Below are 15,345 nucleotides of genomic sequence, written 5' to 3'. Positions count from 1 at the left end.
CGCGTGTGTGTGCGTGTGTAAAAATCACCAATGAAAGTTATTTTTTTAGAGTCATGTCGTGTAGAAACAGTATTAAAAACCGTCTAAAACTGCATTTATGTTTACATTTAACAGTGTATTGCATTATACACACAGATAATCATTAATAATTATTATTACTCCATACATTCAAATAACAAGAAATGTAATTGTATTGTAATAAAATGAACTTTAGTTCATATGTCTTCATGCATTCTTATTTGAATGTTGAACTTCTCATCCAAGCATTATATAATGTTTGCTTATGGATGTAATTTGAAAGATGTACCAAATGTTGCATGCAGTAAATATGGAAAATAAGAGATAAAAGTGTTTCCGGAGAGATACAGGTAAGCTAGCAGTGTTTTCTGTTTACGAGCTCAAACTAATCCTTGTGCTTATTTATACTCACCCTCAGCTTACACATGTCCTCTCACTTTATACACTGAACGTTTTACGCCAAGATTGTCCCCTCGGCAAGAGAAAGAAAATGGGCGTTGATGGACAAATAGACGCGAAACTCCAAATTGTCAAAGCTCCAAATCGCTCTATTCGATTTGTTACTATTCGATACTATTGACAAGTATGTTAACTTGTACCCTATTTGAACATTCCTGACAGTTTTTCCCCCCCGTCTTAGCTCGTGTAAATAAAATAGTGTAAAACAAAATGCGGCTGTGAATCTAGTGCGTAACTGCGCGTGACAGACGCGACACGATGCGCAAAGACGCGCAACACAGATGTGATCAAAAGCTTACGGGGAGTTTAAGAGGTATAAGTCTCTGTTTGTCCCACAGCACAACAATCCCTCATCAGGACGCCCTCAAGTTTAATGGGACATTGAAGGAGCTGAATGGAATTACAGCGTCCTCTTTATAAGGTATGTGCGACTGTTCTAGAACAATAATGGAAGAAATGGTGCAAAAAGTACAAAACAGACTTACAGATTTTGTGTAGCTGTATTTGCAATATTTGTATTGATTATGGCAACTGTTTGTACATTATGTATCACATGTAAATTGGTAGTTGACGTGCTGTGGTGTGATATGGTTCTTAATTATTGTGCATGCAGCTTTTATGTCCTCTCATGGAATATTTACACTTATACAAAAGTCATTTTTCACACCGCAGGGAAGTAATGAAGGTAAAAAGGATTTTAAATGGTGGTAATGGCAGCACTTATAAAATATGCATTTCCTTATACATTCATAAATTTAGCCTAAGCTAAAATGAATTGACATATAATGTGCTGAATTTACAATATTATATCTACAGTGGTAGGCGTATTTACAATTTGCAGCATGCATTTTACACATGTTAGGGTGTAAATAAGCTATAATGAAATGGCAAATAATAATGTATCTATATAGTATGTCAGCATAAATGACTCTGTAATGCAGTCAGTGATTTTTACATTTGCAGAACTGTAATACATCTGTCCATTTTTACAGTACGTTTACAAATTGCTATATTTGTAGCTGTATTTAAGATACTGTTTTTACAATGGTGCCCATATTTGCAATAGTTACACTTTACAGCATCAATGTTATACAGTACAAATTAGATGTAAATATAATAAATTACAATAGCCATAGCAATGTATGTTGTAAACAGGACATCAAGTAATTATTTAATGCCGTCAGTGTTTAATTAATAGAGCAGAATTCCTAATCACCTAATTTATGGTCCAAGTACATGTACAGTAGTTCATTGAAATATGCAGGATACTCAGTGTTTTAGCAAAAAAAGGTGGAGATTGTGTAATGTTCTTCTTCTTCCAAAAAAACCCCTTTAATGTCATATTCAAATTGACAGAAGCCCACATTAAATTTCCTTATTTTGCAGTTATATCAGAATACTAATTTAACTGTGTATGCCTTTAAATTTATGAATTACACACACACACACACACACACACACACACACATTCACTTTCTGCACATGAAATGCTTTCTCATGTCACCCCGATATTGTATATTTGAACTTATTTAAAAGATGTTTTTTTTTATTTATTTTTGGACAATAAATGAAGATCAGGGTTCGACTGAAATGGGTCTTTCAAAAACAGACATATTTTAACAGAAATATTATTTAGACATATTTGTTTTCAAGTAATCGTAAATGACGTGTAATTCTAAAAATGATGATGTCGTAGTTTAGTGTTTGATCAAAATGGGGTTTTCAATTACAGATTCTTAAAAATGCACCTTTCATTCCCTAATATGACATTTTTTGACATTCTTGTTTTCAATTAATAGTAAATAACTTGACATTCTAATAATGTTGGCATTATTTGTGTGGGATATTTTGCTTTTTACATTTTTATTTATTTGGCAGACGCTTCTATCCAAAGCGACAAACAGTGCACTTATTACAGGGACAGTCCCTCCGGAGCAACCCGGAGTTAAGTGCCTTGCTCAAGGACACAATGGTGGTGGCTGTTGTCGAACCGGCAACCTTGTGCTCACAAGTTCTATGCTTTAGCCCAGAACGCCACCACCACTCCACTCATTTTCTTTTTTCTTTATTATAGCTAATGTCTTACAAACCAACCAATAATATTTCAATTGTGTGAGGTTTTCTTCTTGTTTTCAAGTAATCTTAAATGACGTCGTTTGAAGATTAGTGTTCAATCAAAATGGGGTTTTCAATGACAGATTTTTAAAAATGTACCTTTCATTCCCCAATATTGAAAAATGTTCACATTCTTGTTTTAAAGAAATAGGCTAGTAAATAATTTTGACATTGCTTGTGCGGGATTTTTATCTTTCTTTATTATAGCTAATGTCTTACACATCTACCAATAATCTTTCAGTTGTGCGGTGTTTATTTGTTGTTTCAATTAATGACATTTCTGAAAATTTTACTTGTAGTTCCCCAATATTGAAAATTTGGACATCCTTGTTTAATTGTAAATTAATCATAAATCACTTAAATGTATTTCTGGTTATTTTTACATTGTTTGAAGATCAGGGTTTGACTGAAATGGGTTTTTCAATGACAGATTCTTAACATTGTTCCTTTAGCCCCCTAATACTAAATATTTGGATATGCTTGTTTTCAAGTAACTCCCAGTGACTTGAAATTCTAATAATGTTGATGTCTTTTGAAGATTAGAGATACAACATTTATTTATTCTAAAGGAGGGCTTTTAAAATGCACAATGAATAGCTAAAAGTTCATTTAAAATCACCGCAGAGTCTTAAAACTAAAACTGCAATAATAAGTAAGCAAGCCGTGTTCCCTTCCAAAGCATATAATCAGTTATAGAACAACCTCAGGACACTTGGAACGAGTTCGGGATGCAGGACAGAGAATTTTATGCTGCACAATCTGTTGAATACAGTCGAGTCAGGCGCAGCTGCAACAAGCCAACATACTGTTGGCTGCAATGAGATTGTGAGTTTGGAGAGTGTTAGCATTGTATCATCACAAGTTTTGGAGGGAAAAATTCCTGGTCTTGTTGTTGAGATGTTTGTTCATGGTTTTGGTTGCGTTATTCGACTGTTTGCTTTGGTTTGTTTACCTCTTTGGAGTCATCTGAAAAATGACCCAGTTCTGCAAGCAAGCAGAGATTCTGCCGTGTAGTGCTTTGTGCATGTGCCCATCCCCTCCCCCAGTGTTTCTTTGTACGAGTCACAGAGCACTTCGAGAGTTCATTCGAGGACAGGGAAGCGCTTTCTTTTACATCGTGAATCATGGCGGAAAAATGAACCCCTGGAACTAGTTGCCCCCTTCATTTTGGCACATTCCTTCCCTTTACTTTATTGTCTGTTTTGGCTGAACTTGCATTTCTTCCTTTTGCTGCCAAGAAAACTTCAGGTCCTTTAAAGATACAGCGAGCGAAAGCTAGTCCCTGCCTCCAAAAGCGAATGAAAATAAATCTTGTCAGGATTGGGGCATTTCATTCCTGTTTGGTTATGAATTGTGTCAGAACTCCGTCCTGTTCGGGATTTATCCCTTATTGAGATAGACAGTTTGAAGAGTTCTTCTCTATGTGATATATATCACCCTGTAAAGTGAATTAACAACGTGATCTCACTAATATTTGTATGTATTTGCGAGTGTAGTAGTGTAGTTCTAGCATACGTGCATTTTCTTATATTTGGAGGCCCATTAAAATATACAATTGAAGTCCTTATTTGTGAAATTTAGCCATGAAATTGAATTTGTTTCTGAACACTGTCCTTTTCTGCATATCGCGGCGCCGTTTTGTGGCCTGTTCGGCATAACACGGCAGCTCAATTTAGCTTATCGTGGCACATTTCGGCCCGTTTCAAAGCCGGCCCACCGGCCCGCCCGGTTCTCCCGATGGCCATTCCGTCCCTGATCGGCCCAAAAGTGCATTGGCCCACCGGGAAAATGCCCGGTATGCAAGATTACCAATCCAGCCCTATGTCCTAAAAGCAAATGCCACATGAAAAACACTTTTTCTTAACAGCCACGTCATTTTGTGTCGCTTCTATGACACTTTTATCTCACCTATTGATATCAAAACATGTGTTTGTGAGTCTCTGTGGGTGTAAAAGTCTTCGTATGTATCCGTTTTTGTATAAGCCAATTTGAACTATTATTACAACTTGTCATGAGACCAGATTGTAAGAATTGGAATTAGAACAAAGTCATTTTATGATACATTTATGTTATGTTTTGGTCACTGTGAACTGTAATTGTATGGAAAAGAGCATAAAGATTTTCTCCGGTTGCTAATATTTTTCAAAAATACAACCTTTGGCTTCTATTAATGTTATTTAAAGCCTCAAGGTGCTAAAAACGCAGTTAAAATCAAAATGCACACTAGAAAAGATCATTTTAGGGATTCACTCCTGCATTTAAAAGCTGATGTTTCTGCAAAAACCTTTACATTTTTCTTATGTTTACTGAAACTGATTTGCGTGCTTGGGTGTCCTAGAAATTCATATTCACATGCCTGAAGAAACACACATTTTAGCCTGAATCACCAAAGCAAACTCTTAATTTGTTCAGCCGAGCTGCCTCCATGTTGTAACAGTTCTAAAGCTTGAAACTTTAGCCATTATTAGAAAATGAACCAAGCTGGGCTTCAGTGGGGGGCCAAGGACAACTGTACCTTCGGTTGACTCATGGTTGGCCATTTTAAACATCCGCTGTGCTGTTTTGTAGGCGAACATGTGAGTCAAACTTTTGGAGGACTAGAAAGAGACACCAGAGAGAGAGAAAGAGATTGTTTTCTACAAACCCAATTCAAAAAAAGTTGGGACAGTATGAAAAATGCTAATACAAACAAAAATGTGTGATTTGTAAATTATAATCACCCTTTGCTCTATTGAAAGCTCTACGACTACACATTATATGATGTTTGACCCTGTGAATTTCATTGTTTTTTTAGTTTTTTTTTTTTTTTTTTAGTTTTTTTTTTTTTTATGTACAGTAATTTCAAATCAGATGATTGCAACACGCTCCAAAAAAGTTGGGACAGTCGAGCGTTTACCACTGTGAAACATCACCATTTCTTCTAATAATACTTATTAAGCATTTGCGCACTGAAGACACAAGTTTAAATTTAGAAAGTGGAATTTTCCCCCATTCATCCATTATGTAGGTCTTTAGCTGAACAACTGTCTTCGTTGCCATATGGTGTGCTTCATAGTGTGCCACACATTCTCAATTGGAGATGGTCAGGACTGCAGGCAGGCCAATCTAGCACCCACACTCTCTGCTCACACAGCCATGCACTTGTAATCCAGGCAGTATGTGGTTTGAAGTTGTCCTGCTGGAAAATGCAGGGATGTCCCTGGAAAAGACGGTGCTGGATGGCAGTATATGTTGCTCCAAAATTTGTACATATCTGTCTGTATTCATGGTGTTCTCACAGATGTGCAAGTTAACAATGCCATGGGCACTGACGCACCCCTGGCCCATACAGACACTGGCTATTGGACCAAATGCTGATAACAGTTTGGATGGTCCTTTTCCTCTTTGGCCCTGATAACACGTCGACTGTGTTTTTCAAAGACTTTTTTAAATGTTGACTCTTCGGACCAAAAAACGCAATTCCACTATTCTACTTTCCATCTAAGATGAGACCGAGCCCAGAGAAGTCGGCAGTGTTGATGTATGGCTTCTCCTTTACATAGTAAAGTCTTAACTTGCATCTGTGGATGCAGCGGCGAATGGTGTTGACTAACAAAAGTTTACTAAAGTAATCCCAAGCCCATGTTCATGATATCCATTACAGATGAATGATGTTTTTTAAGACAGTGACGTCTGAAGGATCAGAGATCACAGGCATTCAGAAGTGGTTTTCGTCTTGCCCTTTACGCACTGAGATTTGACCAGATTCCTTGAATCTTTTAACTATATTGTGCACTGTAGAGGGTGAAATGCACAAAATCCTTCCAATTTGTCTTTGGGGAACATTGTTCTCAAAGTGCTGGATTATTTGCTGAAGCATCTGTTGACAAATCTCGAATGATCCTAGCTCTTGAAGGACTAGGCTGTTTTTGGAGGCTCCTTATATACTATGACATAATTGCCTCACCTGTTTAACATCTCCTGTTTCACATCACCTTGTTATTTTAACTCGTCAAATTGTTATTAGTCTTAAATTGCCCGTCTCAACTTTTTTTGGAGCATTGCAAATTACTATACATTTTCAAAAAAACAATACAATTCACAAGGCAAAACATCATTTGATGTGTAGTTGTGGTGCTTTCAATATAGCAAAGGGTGAATATAATTGACAAATCACTCCTTTTTGTTTTTAATAGCATTTTTCATACTGTCCCAACTTTATCGAAATTGGGGTTGGGTTGTACCACGCTTTTTTAGCAGGTGTTCTGATGGTTTAATTGCCTTTGATTGAGGAACCTCTGAGTTAGGACAGACTCAGGGATGACAAACGGCCTAATTAGAATGAATTACATTGCTGTTGGTGTTCCTCAAACTTGTGATCAGCTCATGCAAGGAAACGGTACTGGGGCGCAGCCTTCCTATTGGCTGGATAACATACTGGGTGCAGTGGGTAAAAGATATTTTGATTGGTGTGCTAGTGGTGCATCTCTGCAGCATTTGGTTATCATGCCATTGCTAAATCAAGGAGCATGTGTGGTCTTTATCTATTAGATAGATTTAAGCATTTTTTTATGTTCCTGTAATTATAAGTTGAATTCCCAAGGCACACACACACTCATAAGATGCACATCAATGTAAGTCACTTTAGACATAAGCGTCTAGCAAACGCAAAAAATGTACATGTTTCCTGATTCCATGGTGCTAAAAAACATGTTCAGCAGCCATTTATTTTATCAGTTTGATTCACAGCCTATATTTGGTATCACTCACAAATTTCTCTTGAGGTAATTTCTGTTTAGCGGCTTAGTGATCACAGTTATCAGCCGATGCCAGTAACTGCAAAATGCCCAGATATCAGCCAATTAATCGGCCTGGCCAATGTATCGAGTTTACGAAGATAAAAAATGTAAGACAAACCGATGAATTGCATATGATAAGACCAGAAATACAAATTAAAGTAAACAACAAAAAAAAATTGAGCCAGTTGGAATGGAGGTTGAAAAATAAAAATCCATCTGAGACGTGAGCTGAGAAGTTCTCTTAGTGGTGTAGCAAGGCATAACATTTTGATAAACATAACAAAGACAAACATTTAAAGACAAACTGATGAAAACAGTAAATACATGTAATTTCATGATAACTTTAAGGACCAAAAGAAATAAATAATTTGTGAAGTAATTTTTTGCTCACATCTGTACAACTAAGAAATGAAAAATAACTCCCATCTGCTTGTGGCTAAAAATGCCATGTAACCTCAGAGGCCCATTAGTGCCCTCCCTGCTAAAAGAGAGTGGCTAATTTCATGTTACACTCTCTGCTTTATGTCATTTTAATCACTGTAGATTTTGCACCGGGATCATTTGGAGAATGTGTATTTCTCCCATATTGCCACATTATTAGCGGTTAGCTTCAATAGCAAACCCCTACAGCAGTTCTAGCAGTTTCTATTTATAAGCTAACTGCTAATGGCAAAAACATGTGCTAAGCTAATTTTATGAACACTTTTAATGCGGCAGGATAAAGTTATATCAGAAAAAGCCACTAAAGAGAGGCTTTGAAATGAAAGCTGAACTTCAGCAATAGACTTTTCGGCCAGTTTTCTCTGTGTTTGTTCCATAAGCTATATAGCAGAGGGAATTTAGATGGACACGGCCCAGAAATCAACCGTTATGGCCTGGTTTCGGAGGAGGTGTGTTGAGAGCAAATGGCTTTGCTTTGGTTCTTTGCTGAATTCAGCACTTTTTTTTTGCATTCGCCCCAGTAATCCAACATAAAAATCTTTTGGTTATCTTGCTAACAAAAAAGTACCATGGGATTGCCATATCTTTCAATCTATCTATCTATCTGTCTGTCTGTCTGTCTGTCAGTCTGTTTGTCTCTCTGTCTCACTCTCTGTCTGTCTCTGTCTTTTATGTCTGTCTGTCTTTCTCTCTGTCTTTCTGTCTGTCTGCCAGTCTGTTTGTCTCTCTGTCTGTCTGTCTGCCAGTCTGTTTGTCTCTCTGTCTGTCTATCAGACTCTCTGTCTGTCTGGCGGTTGGTTGCGGCCAATCTTGGACCTGCGAGTTCTGAACCGGGCCTTGCACAGACTCCCGTTCAAGATGCTGATGCCAAAGCACATTTTGGCGTGCGTCCGGCATCAAGATTGGTTCACGGCGGTAGACCTGAAGGACATGTACTTTCATGTCTCGGTTTTACCTCGACACAGACCCTTCCTACGGTTTGCTTTAGACGGCCAGGCGTATCAGTACAAGGTCCTCCCCTTCGGCCTGTCCCTGTCCCCTCACGTCTTCAGGAAATTTGCAGAGGCAGCCCTTGCCCCGTTAAGGGAAGTGGGTGTCTGCATACTACCTCGACGACTGGCTGATTCTAGCTCACTCTCAAGAGTTGCTACGTGCTCAGGCACCTCAACCGGCTAAGGCTTTGGGTCAACTGGGAAAAGAGCAAGCTCTCCCCGGTTCAGAGCATCTCTTTTCTTGGCATGGAGTTAGACTCAGTCTCGATGATAGCGCGCCTCACGAGCGAGTGTTCACGGTCGGTGCTGAACTGCCTGAAGTCATTCAAGTAGAGAACACTGGTTCCACTGAAACACTTTCAGAGGCTCCTGGGCCATATGGCATCCCCGGCGCCGGTCACGCCACTAGGGTTGATGCATATGAGACCGCTTCAGCACTGGCTTCAAACTCGAGTCCCGAGACGGGCATGGCACTGCGGCACATATTGCGTGGCCATCACGCCGATCTGCGGCCACTTGTTCAGCACTTGGACAGACGTTGCATTTCTACGGGCAGGAGTTCCCCTACAGCAAGTGTCCAGGTGCATCGTCATTACGACAGTCCAAGCGAGGATGGGGCACCGTGTGCAACGGGCATGCAGCCACTGGCTCCTGGACAGTACCGTGACTGTGTTGGCACATCAACTGCCTTGAGTTGCTGGCAGTATTGCTCGCCCTGCGGAGGCTTTTGCCATTGATCTGGGGCAAGCATGTGTTGGTCCGGACGGACAACACAGCAACAGTAGCATATATAAATCGCCAAGGCGGCTTACGCTCACGTCGCATGTCGCAACTCGCCCACCATCTCCTCCTATGGAGTCAGCGGCGACTGAGGTCACTGCGGGCCACTCACATCCCAGGCAACCTCAACGCCTCAGCGGACGCACTGTTGTGGCAGGTGACGCTCAGGGGAGAGTGGAGACTCCACCCCCAGGTGGTCCAGCTGATTTGGAGTCGGTTCGGCAAAGCACAAGTAGACCTATTTGCCTCCCGAGAAACCTCCCACTGCCCGCTCTGGTATTCTCCGACGGGGGCCCCACTCGGCCGAGACGCGCTGGCACACGGCTGGCTCCGGGGGCTGCGCAAGTATGTGTTCCCCCCAGTAAGCCTACTTGCACAGACCCTGTGCAAGGTCAGGGAGGACGAGGAGCAGGTCACCCTCGTGGCCCTGTATTGGCCCACACAGACTCGGTTCTCAGACCTCACGCTCCTCACGACAGCCCCTCCCTGGCGAATTCCCCTGAGGAAGGACCTTCTTTCTCAGGGATGGGGCGCCATCTGGCACCCGCGCCCAGACCTCTGGAACCTCCACATCTGGCCCTTGGACGGGACGCAGAAGACCTAAGTGGCCTACCACCAGCAGTAGTAGACATGATCACTCAGGCCAGAGCTCCCTCCACGAGGCAGCTTTATACCCTGAAGTGGCGTCGGTTCGCAAATTGGTGTTCTTCACAAGCTGAAGACCCTCAGAGATGCGCAGTCGGGTCAGTGCTTTCCTTCCTGCAGGAGAGGCTGGAGGAACGGCTGTCCCCCTCCACCTTGATGGTGTATGTGGCCGCCATAGCGGCACACCATGATACAGTGGATGGTAAGTCCTTAGGGAAGCACAACCTGATCATCAGGTTCCTGAGAGGAACCCGGAGGCTGAATCCTCCTTGGTCACACCTGTTCCCCTCATGGAATCTCTCTGTGGTCCTCCTGGGCCTCACAGAGCCACCTTAGAGCTGCTAGAGTCAGTCGAGTTGAAAATCCTCTCCTTGAAGACGGCCCTCCTGATTGCGCTCACCTCCATCAAGAGGGTCGGGGACCTGCAAGCGTTCTCTGTCAGCGATACCTGCCTGGAGTTCGGTCCAGGTGACTCTCACATAATCCTGAGACCCCAGCTGGGCTATGTGCACAAGGTTCCCACAACCCCCTTCAGGGATCAGGTGGTGAACCTGCAAGCGCTGGCCCAGCAGGAGGCAGACCCAGCCCTGTCGTTGCTGTTTCCGGTGCGTACCTTGCGTATCTACTTGGATCGCACGCAGAGCTTTAGACGCTCTGAGCAGCTCTTTGTCTGCTTTGGCGGACAGCGGAAAGGGAACGCTGTCTCCAAACAGAGGCTTGCCCACTGGATCATGGATGCCATCACTATGGCATACCAGGCCCAGGCTATGCCCGCCCCTTCGGGAATACGAGCACACTTCACAAGGAGTCTGGCATCCTCGTGGGCACTGGCCCATGGGTCCTCTCTAGCAGACATCTGCAGGGCAGCGAGCTGGGCAACACCTAATACCTTCGCAAGATTTTACAATCTCCGGGTTGAGCCAGTTTCGTCCCGTGTTCTGTCAGGTATGAACAGGTAAGTTCGGGAATACAGACAGTTGGCCGGGTGTATTGCTTGCGTATAGCGCCTTTCCCCTCCAAAGAGGCAAAGATGTGTGCTTCTTTTCCCATGCGAGTTCATGAACCTGTGAACCCTGGATGTCCTTCCTCCCTAGCCCTGTGGCTCGCGAATTCAGCGGAGGAATTCACAGCCGGAACCAGTACATGTGCTAATATGCCCTTACTGAGGTAGGTGCTCCACAGGTGCCGGTTACTCCAGTAACCCCCTGTGATGTGTTTTCCACAGTACGGTCTCCCTGTCGGCAGACCTGCGTCGCCCTTCGACAGAGCCCTCTCTGTCCCGGTCACCGTGTTTGTAGAGCTCCTCCCCTTTCAGGCAGGACCTACCACCGTGCCTCTTCCATGTGCGGCTCTGAGCCCACATGACATGCTTGCCACATGTTACCTCCCCTCCGGGCAGGATGTGGTCTCCGCGGGGTCTTTTCCCCCTGAAAGAATAGGATTGGAAGAGAACACCTTCCCCAGCACATATATTGAGCGTTAAAATGGCCCCAGCTGAATAACTGAATGCTCTGTGGAGAGAAAACATAGAGAGAAAATGCAGTGGCTGGCGCACCTGCTACTACGCATGCAGCAGCTTGCTTGCACCTGCACCGGCAGTCCACGTAACACAGTTCAGCTAGTTGTGGCATTTCGTATAGGGACCCCTAGTGTCACTACATCGACACAACGTCAAGTGAGTGACAGAAGGGGAACGTCTCGGTTACTGTCATAACATCCGTTCGCTGATGGAAGGAACGAGACTTTGTGTCCCCACTGCCACAACACTGTATTACCCGTTGAAATGGCCGGGACCTGTCTCGGCTCCTCAGCACAAAACTTGAATGAGTGGTTGCGAGCCAGTTCCTTTTATACCCGTATGTCCGGGGGAGTGGCATGCAAATTCCACTCGCCAACTCTCATTGGCCTTTTCTCAAAGATCTGAGGTGTTTGGGTCTCCCAAGGGCGACCCCTAGTGTCACTACATCGACACAACGTCTTGTTCCCTCCATCAGGGAACGGAGGTTACGATAGTAACCGAGACGTTTCTAATGCTCTCATATTTACTGCACTCAGTGAGGAATTTTAGTCCCAGGATTCATAATTCAGTTTATATTTGGGGCCCCAGATTTCGCTGCCATACATAAGTATGGGCTTAATGACACTGTCAAACAATTTCAGCCACAGTTTAATTGGGAGGTTCGATTTAAATAGTGATTGTCTTATCCTATAATATGGCTGCCGAGCCTTGTCTCTTAGGTCTTTTATTGCCAAGTCAAATTGTCCAGAAGCCGAGATAGTCAGACCTAAATAACTGTAACTGGTGACATGGTTAAGAATTGTTCCCCTAAGTGTAAAAACATATTTTTTGTCTTGAAGATGATTTTTATTTTGAAAAATGGTGACTTTTGACTTGGTAATGCCCAATTACTGCAGTATTTTTTCTAGAATTGAAAGGTTTTCACGTAATCCCTCTTCAGTAGATGAGAGCAGCAGCAGGTTGTCTGTTCACAGAAGACATTTAATTTCTCTGTCCTCTAGATTGAGTCCAGTCTAGATTGAGCTACATGAGTTTTGAAGCATTGTGGCCAGTTCATTGATATAAATACAGTATTAAATAAAGTTGGGCTTAGGCTGCAGCCTCATCTGTTGTTTATTTTAATGCAGCATTTGTTGTCTTAGAACTTGGCCTTTTTAAAATCATAGACCTTTCCTCCTAATCCACTCTGAATCAGTTTTAGGAGCAATCCATCATGCCAAACTAAATCAAAGGCTTTTTTTAAAATCTATATAGCAACGAAATATTTGTGCTTGCTTTGTTTGGTTGACATGTTTGTGTATAAGTGTGTTCAGTGTGTAGACGTGATCGGTTGTTCTCTGTTTTGGCGTGAATCCAATTTGACAGTTGTGTAAAGTCTTGGTTTTTTGGAGATATTGGGTTAATCTCTCATTTATAATGCAACAGAATAGTTTGCCAAGGTTGCTGCTCATTGAAATGCCCCTGTAGTTGTTCGGGTTAAATGTGTCACCTTGTTTGAAGACTGGAGTGATTTGATTTTCTTTCCAATTCTCAGGAAAGTGTCCTGAATAATTTGAGAATGGCCTCATTTCAGTTTGGGGCTGCCATGTTTCAACATCTCATTGCATTTTCCATCTGAGCCGCAAGACTTTTTATTTTTGAGGGATTCGATTTCCTTCAGTGATATGGAGTTGTCCAAATGATTTAACTGAGCCTTTGTTGTGCATTACAGATTATGTAGTTGGGAGTTCAGAATTTTTTGGGTGGAGTTTTGTTCATTTTGTGTATAAAGGTTTCCAAATATTCTGTCCAGGTGTTTGGGTCACAGATGGGAATATGATCTTCTTTTTTTGGACTGATTTAAAATTGTTTCATAACTTGAATTATTAACTGCTTCTTCTATTTTCTTGAGCTTTGTTGTCATATGTTGGGCTCTTTTGCTTTTTAGTAGTGACTTGTACTTTTTAAGCATTTGTTTAAGCACGTTGACAAAAGCACTAACGTTAATTCTTCTGTTAACTAGTTGTTAGCTGACAAAATAATTAATCTGTCACTTGGTAATATGACTAATACTAATGCAATATTTGTTTTATTGTTTGTGTCATGTGTTAGGTTGGTTAATAACATTTATGCTGTTGTTTATGTGTTTACAAAGTTACTTTTGTAAACAAACAAATCACGTCGTTAAAAAGTAACCACATTACTAACTGCTTTACTTTTAAGTTGCTTTCAAACACTTCTCAGAAATGTTTGTTTTCCAGCGCAGCCATTTTCAAATAATTTAAATAATGTTGTTCATTGTCGTACACCATTCAGCAGTCACAGAAACGCAAACATACGTATGAATTCATATTTTGAATGTTTTAGAATATTATTTTAGAAATATATGCAACCCACGTAATGTACTTAAAAGTAACTACCTTGACTGAAAGTTAGTAACTGTAATCTGATTACAAATATTTAAAATGAAAACTACTTTTTGACTAAAGTCATTAGATTTCAGTAACTAATTACTCTGGAATCAGATTACACCCAACACTGGTCTTTAATAATAATAATTTTGCATATTGTTCGGCCAACGCAGTTTTGGCCTATGCATCGTAATTTCAGTGTTTGATTTTAAGGAAAATCAAACACATTTGTTTACTTTTCTATGATAAATAATGTTAACACTTTTGGGTCACCAGTTGATGTTCATTGTAAAATCTTGGTGCTAAAGCAAAACCAATTAAGAACAACTGATGTATGCAATATTTGCAATAATATTAGCTTATAAAAATAATATTTTTATGAGCTAATATTAATTGAGAGACTACATAGAATGTTTTGTACATTTAAAAGTTATTTTGTCACACTGCAGGACTATTTATATTAACAGCAAAAAAAGGTAAAAGGTGTTTAAAAATGGTTAGAAATGTAAAAACAATGGTTACAGTAAAAAAGTTACAGTATCTAAAATGTACACTTGTTTTATTTTTAGGTTTTATTTATTCAGGTTTATGTTTATTGATTAGTTCAATTATTTTTCATAGCTAATACATAGAAAAAAACAAAACAAACAACAACATCATACATTCATGGACAGTTAAACCTTAAATTGTGATGTTGGCATACAAAAAGTATGTTATTTGTAACTACTCATATACACAGAATTTAGAGGCTAAAATCTTCATTGACATTTTACTAAAGATTTTGTGGATATTTTACATTTAACATTTTATATATTAAAATTAAATATTGTATTTAACACACACACACACATATATATATATATATGCATATAAATAAATTTTATCTGTTTGTGTTTTATATAAAAAAGATTTATTTTTTTATTTTTTATTTTTTTTGCATGAGGATTTTTGCCAACATCAGTATTAAAAAAAAAAAATTTTTTAAATTTTTTTTTAAAAAATCTTAAATTAAGTACATTTTTGTTACACCATAGGCAAATTGTGTTTGTCTTGGTAGGCATAAATCTCACTAAATATGTTTATATTACTTAAAACAAGAAAACAAATTGCCAATGACATTAAAAATCAATATGAATTAATCAAATATCAATAAATCAAGATGTATGAAAACTTCCTATCTTATATTCATTGTCTTATTATCTTGAACA

General features: G+C 40.3%; 1 long non-coding RNA gene across 1 annotated transcript in view; it reads left to right on the top strand.

The window, feature by feature from the left end:
- The first annotated feature begins 776 nt into the window (after positions 1–776).
- LOC127437138 (uncharacterized) overlaps positions 777–15,345 on the top strand; it is a 51,520-nt gene continuing 36,951 nt past the window's right edge. The window contains exon 1 of the long non-coding RNA XR_007896526.1: positions 777–898. This is a non-coding gene — a long non-coding RNA (uncharacterized LOC127437138). The remainder of the gene's footprint in view (positions 899–15,345) is intronic.

This window comes from Myxocyprinus asiaticus, chromosome 48, assembly GCF_019703515.2.
Source record: "Myxocyprinus asiaticus isolate MX2 ecotype Aquarium Trade chromosome 48, UBuf_Myxa_2, whole genome shotgun sequence".
Taxonomy (NCBI): domain Eukaryota; kingdom Metazoa; phylum Chordata; class Actinopteri; order Cypriniformes; family Catostomidae; genus Myxocyprinus; species Myxocyprinus asiaticus.
Note: the sequence above shows the minus strand (reverse complement) of the source record. Positions and strands in the feature narration are given on the sequence as shown.